The sequence below is a fragment of the Schistocerca serialis genome, chromosome 6, assembly GCF_023864345.2.
Source record: "Schistocerca serialis cubense isolate TAMUIC-IGC-003099 chromosome 6, iqSchSeri2.2, whole genome shotgun sequence".
Lineage (NCBI taxonomy): Eukaryota > Metazoa > Arthropoda > Insecta > Orthoptera > Acrididae > Schistocerca > Schistocerca serialis.
This window is the reverse complement of record NC_064643.1, coordinates 80,118,140-80,132,794: the sequence shown is the minus strand read 5'-3', so window position 1 is coordinate 80,132,794 and position 14,655 is coordinate 80,118,140.

The window sequence follows — 14,655 nt, the reverse complement described above, 5'->3', positions numbered from 1 at the left end:
GGTCCAAGGGATACAGTAAACCTGAAGTGAAGCTTCGGAATCTAAAACTGGACTCACAGGAGAGGTTCAAATCATAGAAAGTTAGATGGTCAGTCCTCTTGTACTTAATTCGGCACTGTGCCTTTAGTATTAAATTCGGATGCAATTTCTGTGTTTCATCGTAAATAAGAAGGTCCAAGGTATACAGTAAACCTGAAGCGAAGCATCGGAATCTAAAACTGGACTCACAGGAGAGGTTCAATTCATAGTAAGTGAGAGTGTCAGTCCACTAGTACTTACGTCGGCATTATGCCTTTTGAATTTAATTCCGATGCAATTTCTGTGTTTCATCCTCAATAAGAAGGTCCAAGGGATACAGTAAACCTGAAGTGAAGCTTCGGAATCTAAAACTGGACTCACAGGAGAGGTTCAAATCATAGAAAGTGAGAGTGTCAGTCCTCTTGTACTTAAGTCGGCATTGTGCCTTTTGTATTTAATTCGGATGCAATTTCTTTGTTTCATCGTCAATAAGAAGGTACAAGGTATACAGGAAACCTGAAGTGAAGCATCGGAATCTAAAACTGGACGCTTAGGAAAGGTGCAAATCATAGAAAGTTAGAGTGTCAGTCCACTAGTACTTACGTCGGCATTATGCCTTTTGAATTTAATTCCGATGCAATTTCTGTGTTTCATCGTCAATAAGAAGGTCCAAGGGATACAGTAAACTTGAAGTGAAGCTTCGGAATCTAAAACTGGACTCACAGGAGAGGTCCAAATCATAGAAAGTGAGAGTGTCAGTCCTCTTGTACTTAAGTCGGCATTGTGCCTTTTGTATTTAATTCGGATGCAATTTCTATGTTTCATCGTCAATAAGAAGGTACAAGGTATACAGGAAACCTGAAGTGAAGCATCGGAATCTAAAACTGGACGCTTAGGAAAGGTGCAAATCATAGAAAGTTAGAGTGTCAGTCCTCTTGCACTTAAGTCGGCATTGTGCTTATATACTAAATTCGGATGCAATTTTTGTGTTTCATCGTCAACAAGAAGGTCCAAGGGATATAGTAAACCAGAAGTGAAGCATCGGAATCTAAAACTGGACTCGAAGGAGAGGTTCAAATTATAGAATGTGAGAGGGTCAGTCTTCTTGTACTAAAGTCGGCATTGTGCCTTTTGAATAAAATTCGTATGCAATATCTGTGTTTCATCGTCAATAAGAAAGTCCAAGGTATACAGTAAACCTGAAGTGAAGCATCGGAATCTAAAGCTGGACTCACAGGAGAGGTTCAAATCATAGAGAGTGAGAGTGTCTGACCTCTTGTACTTAAGTCGACATTGTGCCTTTTGTATTGAATTCCTAAGCAATTTCTGTGTTTCATCGTCAGTAAGAAGGTCCAAGGTATACAGGAAACGCGAGGTGAAGCATCGGAATCTATAACTGGACTCACAGGAGAGGTTCAAATCATAGAAAGTTAGAGTGTCCGTCCGCTTGTACTTAAGTCGGCATTGTGATTTTAATATTAAATTCGGATGCAATTTCTGTGTTTCATCGTCAGCAAGAAGGTCCACGGGATACAGTAAACCTGTAGTGAAACATCGGAGTCTAAAACTGGACTCACAGGAGAGGTTCAAATCACAGAAAGTTAGAGAGTCAGTCCTCTTGTACTTAAGTCGGCATTATGCCTTATGAATTTTATTCCGATGCAATTTCTGTGCTTCATCGTCACGAAGATGGTCCAAGGGTTACAGTAAACATGAAGTGAAGCATCGGAATCTAAAACTGGACTCACAGGAGAGGTTCAAATCATAGAAAGTTATAGAGTCTGTGCTCTTGTACTTAAGTCGGCATTGTGCCTTTTGTATTAAATTCGGATGCAATTTCTGTGTTTCATCGTCAATAAGAAGGTGCAAGGTATACCGTAAACCTGAAGTGAAGCACGGAATTTAAAACTGGACTCACAGGAGAGGTTCAAATCATAGAAAGTTAGAGTGTCAGTCCACTAGTACTTAAGTCGGCATTATGCCTTTTGAATTTAATTCCGATGCAATTTCTTTGTTTCATCGTCAATAAGAAGGTCCTAGGTGTACAGTAAATCTGACGTGAAGCATCGGAATCTAAAACTGGTCTCACAGGAGAGGTTCAAATCATAGAAGGTTAGAGTGTCAGTCCTCCTGTACTTAAGTCTTCATTGTGCCTTTTGTATTAAATTCGGATGCAATTTCGGTGTTTCATCGTCAATAAGAAGGTACAAGGTATACAGGAAACCTGAAGTGAAGCATCGGAATCTAAAACTGGACTCACTGGAGAGGTTCAAATCATAGAATGTTAGAGTGTCAGTCCTCTTGTACTTAAGTCGGCATTGTGCCTTTTGAATTTAATTCCGATGCAATTTCTGTGTTTCATCGTCAATAAGAAGGTCCAAGGGATACACTAAACCTGATGTGAGGCATCGGAATCTAAAACTGGACTCACAGGAGAGGTTCAAAGCATAGATAGTTAGAGTGTCTGTCCTCTTGCACTTAAGACTGCATTGTGCCTTTTGTATTAAATTCGGATGCAATTTCTGTGTTTCATCGTCAATAAGAAGGTTTAAGGGATACAGTAAACCTGAAGTGAAGCTTCGGAATCTAAAACTGGACTCACAGGAGAGGTTCAAATCATAGAATGTTAGAGTGTCAGTCCTCTTGTACTTAATTCGGCACTGTGCCTTTTGTATTAAATTCGGATGCAATTTCTGTGTTTCATCGTAAATAAGAAGGTCCAAGGTATACAGTAATCCTGAAGTGAAGCATCGGAATCTAAAACTGGACACACAGGAGAGTTCAATTCATAGAAAGTGAGAGTGTCCGTCCTGTTTTACTTAAGTCGGCATTGTGCCTTTTGATTTGATTTCGGATGCAATTTCTATGTTTCATCGTCAATAAGAAGGGCCTAGGTATACAGGAAACCTGAAGTGAAGCATCGGAATCTAAAACTGGACTCACAGGAGACGTTCAAATCATAGAAAGATAGAGTGTCAGTCCTCTTGTACTTAAGTCGGCATTGTGCCCTTTGTATTAAATTCGGATGCAATTTCTGTGTTTCATCGTCAATACAAAGGTCCAAGGGATACAGTAAACCTGAAGTGAAGCGTCGGAATCTAAAACTGGACTCACAGGAGAGGTTCAAATTATAGAAAGTGAGAGGGTCAGTCCTCTTGTACTTCAGTCGGCATTGTGCCTCTTGTAATAATTTCGGATTCAATTTCTGTGTTTCATCGACAATAAGCAGGTCCAAGGGATACAGTAAACCTGAAGTGAAGCACGGAATTTAAAACTGGACTCACAGGAGACGTTCAAATCATAGAAAGTTAGAGTGTCAGTCCTCTTGTACTTAAGTCGACATTGTGCCTTTTGTATTGAATTCCTAAGCAATTTCTGTGTTTCATCGTCAGTAAGAAGGTCCAAGGTATACAGGAAACGCGAGGTGAAGCATCGGAATCTATAACTGGACTCACAGGAGAGGTTCAAATCATAGAAAGTTAGAGTGTCCGTCCGCTTGTACTTAATTCGGCACTGTGCCTTTAGTATTAAATTCGGATGCAATTTCTGTGTTTCATCGTAAATAAGAAGGTCCAAGGTATACAGTAAACATGAAGTGAAGCATCGGAATCTAAATCTGGACTCACAGGAGAGGTTCAATTCATAGTAAGTGAGAGTGTCCGTCCTGTTGTACTTAAGTCGGAATTGTGCCTTTTGATTTGATTTCGGATGCAATTTCTGTGTTTCATCGTCAAAAAGAAGGTCCAAGGTATACAGGAAATCTGAAGTGAAGCATCGGAATCTAAAACTGGACTCACAGGAGAGGTTCAAATCATAGAAAGTTAGAGTGTCAGTCCTCTTGTACTTAAGTGGCATTGTGCCTTTTGTATTAAATTCGGATGAAATTTCTGTGTTTCATCATCAATATGAAGGTCCAAGGTATACAGTAAACCTGAAGTAAAGCATCGGAATCCAAAACTGGACTCTCAGGAGACGTTCAAATCATAGAAAGATAGAGTGTCAGTCCTCTTGTACTTATGTCGGCATTGTGCCCTTTGTGTTAAATTCGGATGCAATTTCTGTGTTTCATCGTCAATACAAAGGTCCAAGGGATACAGTAAACCTGAAGTGAAGCGTCGGAATCTAAAACTGGACTCACAGGAGAGGTTCAAATCATAGAAAGTTATAGAGTCTGTGCTCTTGTACTTATGTCGGCATTGTGCCTTTTGTATTTAATTCGGATGCAATTTCTGTGTTTCATCGTCAATAAGAAGGTACAAGGTATACAGGATACCTGAAGTGAAGCATCGGAATCTAAAACTGGACTCTTAGGAAAGGTGCAAATCATAGAAAGTTAGAGTGTCAGTCCTCTTGTACTTAAGTCGGCATTGTGCTTTTGTACTAAATTTGGATGCAATTTTTGTGTTTCATCGTCAATATGAAGGTCCAAGGGATACAGTAAACCCATAAGTGAAGTATCGGAATCTAAAACTGGACTCACTGGAGAGCTTCATATCATAGAAAGTTAGAGTGTCAGTCCTCTTGTACTTAAGTCAGCATTGTGCTTCTTGTATTAAATTCGGATGCAATTTCTGTGTTTCATCGTCAATAAGAAGGTACAAGGGATATAGTAAACCTGAAGTGAAGCACGCAATTTAGAACTGGACTCACAGGAGAGGTTCAAATCATAGAAAGTTAGAGTGTCAGTCCTCTTGTAATTAAGACGGCATTGTGCCTTTTGTACTAAATTTGGATGCAATTTTTGTGTTTCATCGTCAATAAGAAGGTCCAAGGGATACAGTAAACCAAAAGTGAAGCTTCGGAATCTAAAACTGGACTCATAGGAGAGGTTCAAAGTATAGAAAGTGAGAGGGTCAGTCCTCGTTGTACTTAAATGGCATTGTGCCTTTTGTATTAAATTCGGATGCAATTTCTGTGTTTCATCGTCAATAAGAAGGTCCAAGGTATACAGGAAACCTGAAGTGAAGCATCGGAATCTAAAACTGGACTCACAGGAGAGGTTCAATTCATAGAAAGTGAGAGTGTCAGTCCCCTTGTACTTAAGACGGCATTATGCCTTATGAATTTTATTCCGATGCAATTTCTGTGCTTCATCGTCAAGAAGATGGTCCAAGGGTGACAGTAAACATGAAGTGAAGCATCGGAATCTAAAACTGGACTCACAGGAGAGGTTCAAATCATAGAAAGTTATAGAGTCTGTGCACTTGTACTTAAGTCGGCATTGTGCCTTTTGTATTTAATTCGGATGCAATTTCTGTGTGTCATCGTCAATAAGAATGTACAAGGTATACAGGAAACCTGACGTGAAGCATCGGAATCTAAAACTGGACTCTTAGGAAAGGTGCAAATCATAGAATGTTAGAGTGTCAGTATTCTTGTACTTAAGTCGGCATTTTGCTTCTTGTATTAAATTCGGATGCAATTTCTGTGTTTCATCGTCAATAAGAAGGTACAAGGGATATAGTAAACCTGAAGTGAAGCACGGAATTTAAAACTGGACTCACAGGAGAGTTTCAAGTCATAGAATGTTAGAGTGTCAGTCCACTAGTACTTACGTCGGCATTATGCCTTTTGAATTTAATTCCGATGCAATTTCTGTGTTTCATCGTCAATAAGAAGGTCCTAGGGATACAGTAAATCTGACGTGAAGCATCGGAATCTAAAACTGGACTCACAGGAGAGGTTCAAATCATAGATAGTTAGAGTGTCAGTCCTCTTGTAATTAAGACGGCATTGTGCCTTTTGTATTAAATTCGGATGCAATTTCTGTGTTTCATCGTCAATAAGAAGGACCTAGGGATACAGTAAATGTGACGTGAAGCATCGGAATCTAAAACTGGACTCACAGGAGAGGTTCAAATCATAGAAAGTTAGAGCGTCTGTCCTCCTGTCCTTAAGTCTTCATTGTGCCTTTTGTATTAAATTCGGATGCAATTTCGGTGTTTCATCGTCAATAAGAAGGTCCAAGGGATACAGAAAACCTGAAGTGAAGCACGGAATTTAAAACTGGACTCACAGGAGAGGTTCAAATCATAGAAAGTTAGAGTGTCAGTCCTCTTGTACTTAAGTCGGCATTATGCCTTTTGTTCTAAATTCGGATGCAATTTCTGTGTTTCATCATCAATAAGAAGGTCCAAGGTATACAGTAAACCTGAAGTGAAGCATTGGAATCTAAAACTGGACTCACAGGAGAGGTTCAAATCATAAAAAGTTAGAGTGTCTGTCCTCTTGTACTTAATTCGGCATTGTGCATTTTGTATTAAATTCAGATGCAATTTCTGTGTTTCATCGTAAATAAGAAAGTCCTAGGTATACGGTAAACCTGAAGAGAAACATCGGAATCTAAAACTGGACTCACAGGAGAGGTTCAAATCATAGAAAATTAGAGTGTCAGTCCTCTTGTACTTAAGTCGGCATTATGCCTTATGAATTTTATTCCGATGCAATGTCTGTGCTTCATCGTCAAGAAGATGGTCCAAGGGTTACAGTAAACATGAAGTGAAGCATCGGAATCTAAAACTGGACTCACAGGAGACGTTCAAATCATAGAAAGTTAAAGTGTCAGTCCTCTTGTACTTAAGTCGGCACTGTGCTTTTTGAATTAAATTCGGATGCAATATCTGTGTTTCATCGTCAATAAGAAGTTCCTAGGGATACAGTAAATCTGACGTGAAGCATCGGAATCTAAAACTTGACTCGCAGGAGAGGTTCAAATCATAGAAAGTTAGAGTGTCAGTCCTCTTGTACTTAAGTCGGCATTATGCCTTATGAATTTTATTCCGATGCAATGTCTGTGCTTCATCGTCAAGAAGATGGTCCAAGGGTTACAGTAAACATGAAGTGAAGCATCGGAATCTAAAACTGGACTCACAGGAGAGGTTCAAATCATAGAAAGTTAGAGTGTCAGTCCTCTTGTACTTAAGTCGGCATTGTGCCTTTTGATTTGAATTCGGATGGAATTTCTGTGTTACATCGTCAATAAGAAGGTCCAAGGTATATAGGAAACCTGAAGTGAAGCATCGGAGTTAAAAACTGGACTCACAGGAGAGGATCAAATCATAGAAAGTTAAAGTGTCAGTCCTCTTGTACTTAAGTCGGCATTGTGCTTTTGTATTAATTTCGGATGCAATATCTGTGTTTCATCGTCAATAAGAAGGTCCAAGGTATACAGTAAACGTGAAGAGAAGCATCGGAATCTAAAACTGGACTCACAGGAGACGTTCAAATCATAGAAAGTTAAAGTGTCAGTCCTCTTGTACTTAAGTCGGCACTGTGCTTTTTGAATTAAATTCGGATGCAATATCTGTGTTTCATCGTCAATAAGAAGGTCCAAGGTATACAGTAAACCTGAAGTGAAGCATCGAAATCTAAAGCTGGACTCACAGGAGAGGTTCAAATCATAGAGAGTGAGAGTGTCCGACCTCTTGTACTTAAGTCGACATTGTGCCTTTTGTATTGAATTCGGATGCAATTTCTGTGTTTCATCGTCAGTAAGAAGGTCCAAGGTGTACAGGAAACCTGAAGTGAGGCATCGGAATCTAAAACTGGACTCACAGGAGAGGTTCAAATCAAAGAAAGTTAGAGTGACCGTCCGCTTGTACTTAAGTCGTCATTGTGCCTTTTATATTAAATTCGGATGCAATTTCTGTGTTTCATCGTCAACAACAAGGTCCACGAGATACAGTAAACCTGAAGTGAAACTTCAGAATCTAAAACAGGACTCACAGGAGAGGTTCAAATAATAGAAAGTGAGAGTGTCAGTCCTCTTGTACTTAAGTCGGCATTGTGCCTTTTGTATTAAATTCGGGTGCAATATCTGTGTTTCATCGTCAATAAGAAGTTCCTAGGGATACAGTAAATCTGACGTGAAGCATCGGAATCTAAAACTTGACTCGCAGGAGAGGTTCAAATCATAGAAAGTTAGAGTGTCAGTCCTCTTGTACTTAAGTCGGCATTATGCCTTATGAATTTTATTCCGATGCAATTTCTGTGCTTCATCGTCAAGAAGATGGTCCAAGGGTTACAGTAAACATGAAGTGAAGCATCGGAATCTAAAACTGGACTCACAGGAGAGGTTCAAATCATAGAAAGCTAGAGTGTCAGTCCTCTTGTACTTAATTCGGCATTGTGCACTTTGTATTAAATTCGGATGCAATTTCTGTGTTTCATCATCAATAAGAAGAACCAAGGTATACAGTTAACCTGAAGTGAAGCATCGGAATCTAAAACTGGACTCACAGGAGAGGTTCAAATCATAGAAAGTTAGAGTGTCAGTCCTCTTGTACTTAATTCGGCATTGTGCATTTTGTATTAAATTCGGATGCAATTTCTGTGTTTCATCATCAATAAGAAGAACCAAGGTATACAGTTAACCTGAAGTGAAGCATCGGAATCTAAAACTGGACTCACAGGAGAGGTTCAAATCATAGAAAGTTAGAGTGTCAGTCCTCTTGTACTTAATTCGGCATTGTGCCTTTTGTATTAAATTCGGATGCAATTTCTGTGTTTCATCGTAAATAAGAAGGTCCAAGGTATACAGTAAACCCAAAGGGAAGCATCGGAATCTAAAACTGGACTCACAGGATACGTTCAACTCATAGAAAGTGAGAGTGTCCGTCCTCTTGTACTTAAGTCGGCATTGTGCCTTTTATATTAAATTCGGGCCCGCACCTCGTGGTCGTGCGGTAGCGTTCTCGCTTCCCACGCCCGGGTTCCCGGGTTCGATTCCCGGTGGGGTCAGGGATATTCTGTGCCTCGTGATGGCTGGGTGTTGTGTGCTGTCCTTAGGTTAGTTAGGTTTAATTAGTTCTAAGTTCTAGGCGAATGATGACCTCTGCAGTTGAGTCGCATTGTGCTCAGAGCCATTTGATCCATATTAAATTCGGATGCAGTTTCTGTGTTTCATTGTCAATAAGAATGTCCAAGGTATACAGTAAACGTGAAGTGAAGCATCGGAATCTAAAACTGGACTCACAGGAGAGGTTCAAATCATAGAAAGTGAGAGTGTCCGTCCTCTTGTACTTACGTCGGCATTGTGCCTTTTGATTTGAATTCGGATGCAATTTCTGTGTTACATCGTCAATAAGAAGGTCCTAGGTATATAGGAAACCTGAAGTGAAGCATCGGAATCTAAAACTGGACTCACAGGAGAGGTTCAAATCATAGAAAGTTAGAGTGTCAGTCCTCTTGTACTTAAGTCGGCATTGTGCCTTTTGAATTAAATTCGGATGCAATATCTGTCTATCATCGTCAATAAGAAGGTCCAAGGTATACAGTAAACCTGAATTGAAGCATCGGAATCTAAAGCTGGACTCACAGGAGAGGTTCAAATCATAGAGAGTGAGAGTGTCCGACCTCTTGTACTTAAGTCGACATTGTGCCTCTCGTATTGAATTCGGATGCAATTTCTGTGTTCCATCGTCAGTAAGAAGGTCCAAGGTATACAGGAAACCTGAAGTGAAGCATCGGAATCTAAAACTGGACTCACAGGTGAGGTTCAAATCAAAGAAAGTTAGAGTGTCTGTCCGCTTGTACTTAAGTCAGCATTGTGCCTTTTATATTAAATTCGGATGCAATTTCTGTGTTTCATCGTCAACAAGAAGGTCCACGAGACACAGTAAACCTGAAGTGAAACATCGGAATCTAAAACTGGACTCACAGGAGAGGTTCAAATAATAGAAAGTGAGAGTGTCAGTCCTCTTGTACTTAATTCGGCATTGTGCCTTTTGTATTAAATTCGGATGCAATTTCTGTGTTTCATCGTCATTAAGAAGGTCCTAGGGATACAATGAATCTGACGTGAAGCGTCGGAATCTAAAACTGGACTCACAGGAGAGGTTCAAATCATAGAAAATTAGAGTGTCAGTCCTCTTGTACTTAAGTCGGCATTATGCCTTATGAATTTTAATCCGATGCAATTTCTGTGCTTCATCGCCAAGAAGATGGTCCAAGGGTTACAGTAAACATGAAGTGGAGCATCGGAATCTAAAACTGGACTCACAGGAGAGGTTCAAATCATTGAAAGTTATAGAGTCTGTGCTCTTGTACTTAAGTCGGCATTGTGCCTTTTGTATTAAGTTCGGATGCAATTTCTGTGTTTCATCGTAAATAAGAAGGTCCAAGGTATACAGTAAACCCGAAGGGCAGCATCGGAATCTAAAACTGGACTCACAGGAGACGTTCAACTCGTAGAAAGTGAGAGTGCCCGTCCTCTTGTACTTAAGTCGGCATTGTGCCTTTTATATTAAATTGGGGCCCGCATCTCGTGGTCGTGCGGTAGCGTTCTCGCTTCCCACGCCCAGGTTCGCGTATTCGATTCCCGGCGGAGTCAGGGATTTTCTCTGCCTGATGGCTGGGCGTTGTGTGCTGTCCTTAGGTTAGTTAGGTTTAATTAGTTCTAAGTTCTGGGCGACTGATGAACTCTGCAGTTGAGTCGCATAGTGCTCAGAGCCATTTGAACCATATTAAATTTGGATGCAATTTCTGTGTTTCACCGCCAAGAAGATGGTCCAAGGGTTACAGTAAACATGAAGTGAAGCATCGGAATCTAAAACTGGACTCACAGGAGAGGTTCAAATCATTGAAAGTTATAGAGTCTGTGCTCTTGTACTTAAGTCGGCATTGTGCCTTTTGTATTAAGTTCGGATGCAATTTCTGTGTTTCATCGTAAATAAGAAGGTCCAAGGTATACAGTAATGTAAAACCTATACAGTAAACGTGAAGTGAAGCATCGGAATCTAAAACTGGACTCACAGGAGACGTTCAAATCATGGAAAGTTAAAGTGACAGTTATCTTGTACTTAAGTCGGCATTGTGCCTTTTGAATTAAATTCGGATGCAATATCTGTGTTTCATCGTCAATAAGAAGGTCCAAGGTATACAGTAAACCTGAAGTGAAGCATCGGAATCTAAAACTGGACTCACAGGAGAAGTTCGAATCATAGAAAGTGAGAGTGTCCGACCTCTTGTACTTAAGTCGACATTGTGCCCTTTGTATTGAATTCGGATGCAATTTCTGTGTTTCATCGTCAGTAAGAAGGTCTAAGGTATCCAGGAAACCTGAAGTGAAGCATTGGAATCTAAAACTGGACTCACAGGAGAGGTTCTAATCATAGAAAGTTAGAGTGTCAGTCCTCTTGTACTTAAGTCGGCATTGTGCTCTTTATATTAAATTCGGATGCAATAACTGTGTTTGATCGTCAACAAGAAGGTCCACGGGATACAGTAAACCTGAAGTGAAACATCGGAATCTAAAACTGGACTCACAGGAGAGGTTCAAATAATAGAAAGTGGGAGTGTCAGTCCTCTTGTACTTAAGTCGGCTTTGTGCCCTTTGTATTAAATTCGGATACAATTTCTGTGTGTCATCGTCAATAAGAAGGTCCAAGGTGTACAGGAAACCTGAAGTGAAGCATGGGAATCTAAAACTGGACTCACAAGAGAGGTTCAAATCATAGAAAGTTAGAGTGTCAGTGCTCTTGTACTTAAGTCGGCAGTGTGCCTTTTGTATTAAATTCGGATACAATTTCCGTGTTTCATCGTCAATAAGAAGGTACAAGGTATACAGTAAACCTGAAGTGAAGCATCAGAATCTAAAACTGGACTTACAGGAGACGTTCAAATCATAGAATGTTAGAGTGCCAGTCCTCTTGTACTTAAGTCGGCATTGAGCCTTTTGTATTAAATTCGGGTGCAATTTCTGTGGTTCATCGTCAATACGAAGGTCCAAGGGATACAGTAAACCTGAAGTGAAGCATCGGAATCTAAAACTGGACTCACAGGACAGGTTCAAATCATAGAAAGTGAAAGTGTCAGTCCTCTTGTACTTAAGTCGGCAATGTGCCTTTTTTATTAAATTCGGATGCAATTTCTGTGTTTCATCGTCAATACAAAGGTCCAAGGGATACAGGGAACCTGAAGTGAAGCATCGGAATCTAAAAGTGGACTCTTAGGAAAGGTGCAAATCATAGAAAGTTAGAGTGTCAGTCCTCTTGTACTTAAGACGGCATTGTGCTTTTGTATTAAATTCGGATGAAATATCTGTGTTTCATCGTCAATAAGAAGGTCCAAGGGATACAGTAAACCTGAAGTGAAGCATCGGATTCTATAACTGGACTCACAGGAGAGGTTCAAATTATAGAAAGTGAGAGTGTCCGTCCGCTTGTACTTAAATCGGCATTGTGCCTCTTGTATTAAATTCGGTTGCAATTTCTGTGTTTCGTCGTCAATAAGAAGGTCCAAGGGATACAGTAAACCTGAAGTGAAGCACGGAATTTAAAACTGGACTCACAGGAGAAGTTCAAATCATAGAAAGTTAGAGTGTCAGTCCTCTTGTACTTAAGTCGGCATTATGCCTTTTGTATTAAATTCGGATGCAATTTCTGTGTTTCATCATCAATAAGAAGGTCCAAGGTATACAGTAAACCTGAAGTGAAGCATCGGAATCTAAAACTGGACTCACAGGAGAGATTCAAATCATAGAAAGTTAGAGTGTCAGTCCTCTTGTACTTCATTCGGCATTGTGCCTTTTGTATTAAATTCGGATGCAATTTCTGTGTTTCATCGTAAATAAGAAGGTGAAAGGTATACAGTAAACCTGCAGTGAAGCATCGGAATCTAAAACTGGACTCACAGGAGAGGTTCAAATCATAGAAAGTGAGAGTGTCCGTCCTCTTGTACTTGAGTCGGCATTGTGCCTTTTGATTTGAATTCGATAGCAATATCTGTGTTTTATCGTCAATAAAAGGTCCAAGGTATACAGGAAACCTGAAGTGAAGCATTAGAATCTAGAACTGGACTCACTGGCGAGGTTCAAATCATAGAAAGATAGAGTGTCAGTCCTCTTGTACTGAGGTCGGCATTGTGCCTTTTGAATTTAATTCCGATGCAATTTCTGTGCTTAATCGTCAAGACGATGGTCCAAGGGTTACAGTAAACCTGAAGTGAAGCATCGAAATCCAAAACTGGACTCACAGGAGAGGTTAAAATAATAGAAAATTATAGTGTCAGTGCTCTTCTACTTAAGTCGGCATTGTGCCTTTTGTATTAAATGCGGATGCAATTTCTGTGTTTCATCATCAATAAGAAGGTACAAGGTATACAATAAACCTGAAGTGAAGCATCGGAATCTAAAACTGGACTCACAGGAGAGGTTCAAATCATAGGAAGTCAGAGTGTCAGTCCTCTTGTACTTAAGTGGCATTGTCCCTTTTGTATTAAATTCGGATGCAATTTCTGTGTTTCATCATCGATAAGAAGGTCCAAGGTATACAGGAAACCTGAAGTGAAGCATCGGAATCCAAAACTGGACTCACAGGAGACGTTCATATCATAGAAAGTTAGAGTGCCAATCCTCTTGTACTTAAGTCAGCATTGTGCCTTTTGTATTAAATTCGGATGCAATTTCTGTGGTTCATCGTCAATACGAAGGTCCAAGGGATACAGTAAACCTGAAGTGAAGCATCGGAATCTAAAACTGGACTCGCAGGACAGGTTCAAATCATAGAAAGCGAAAGTGTCAGTCCTCTTGTACTTAAGTTGGCATTGTGCCTTTTGTATTAAATTCGGATGCAATTTCTGTGTTTCATCGTCAATAAGAAGGTCCAAGGTATACAGGAAACCTGAAGTGAGGCATCGGAATCTAAAACTGGACTCACAGGAGAGGTTCATATCATAGAAAGTGAGAGTGTCAGTCCTCTTGTACTTATGTCGGCATTGTGCTTTTGTATTAAATTCGGATGAAATTTCTGTGTTTCATCGTCAATAAGAAAGTCCAAGGGATACAGTAAACCTGAAGTGAAGCATCGGAAACTAAAACTGGACTCACAGGAGAGGTTCAAATCATAGAGAGTGAGAGTGTCAGTCCACTTATACGTAAGTCGGCATTGTGCCTCTTGTATTAAATTCGGATGCAATTTCTGTGTTTCGTCATCAATAAGAAGTTCCAAGGGATACAGTAAACCTGAAGTGAAGCACGGAATTTAAAACTGGAGTCACAGGAGAGGTAAAAATCATAGAAAGTTAGAGTGTCAGTCCTCTTCTACTTAAGTCGATATTGTGCCTTTTGTATTAAATTCGGATGCAATTTCTGTGTTTCATCGTCAATAAGAAGGTACAAGGTATACAATAAACCTGAAGTGAAGCATCGGAATCTAAAACTGGACTCACAGGAGAGGTTCAAATCATAGAAAGTCAGAGTGTCAGTCCTCTAGTACTTAAGTGGCATTGTCCCTTTTGTATTAAATTCGGATGCAGTTTCTGTGTTTCATCATCAATAAGAAGGTCCAAGGTATACAGGAAACCTGAAGTGAAGCATCGGAATCCAAAACTGGACTCACAGGAGACGTTCATATCATAGAAAGTTAGAGTGCCAATCCTCTTGTACTTAAGTCAGCATTGTGCCTTTTGTATTAAATTCGGATGCAATTTCTGTGGTTCATCGTCAATACGAAGGTCCAAGGGATACAGTATACCTGAAGTGAAGCATCGGAATCTAAAACTGGACTCGCAGGACAGGTTCAAATCATAGAAAGTGAAAGTGTCAGTCCTCTTGTACTTAAGTCGTCATTGTGCCTTTTGTATTAAATTCGGATGCAATTTCTGTGTTTCATCGTCAATAAGAAGGTCCAAGGTATACAG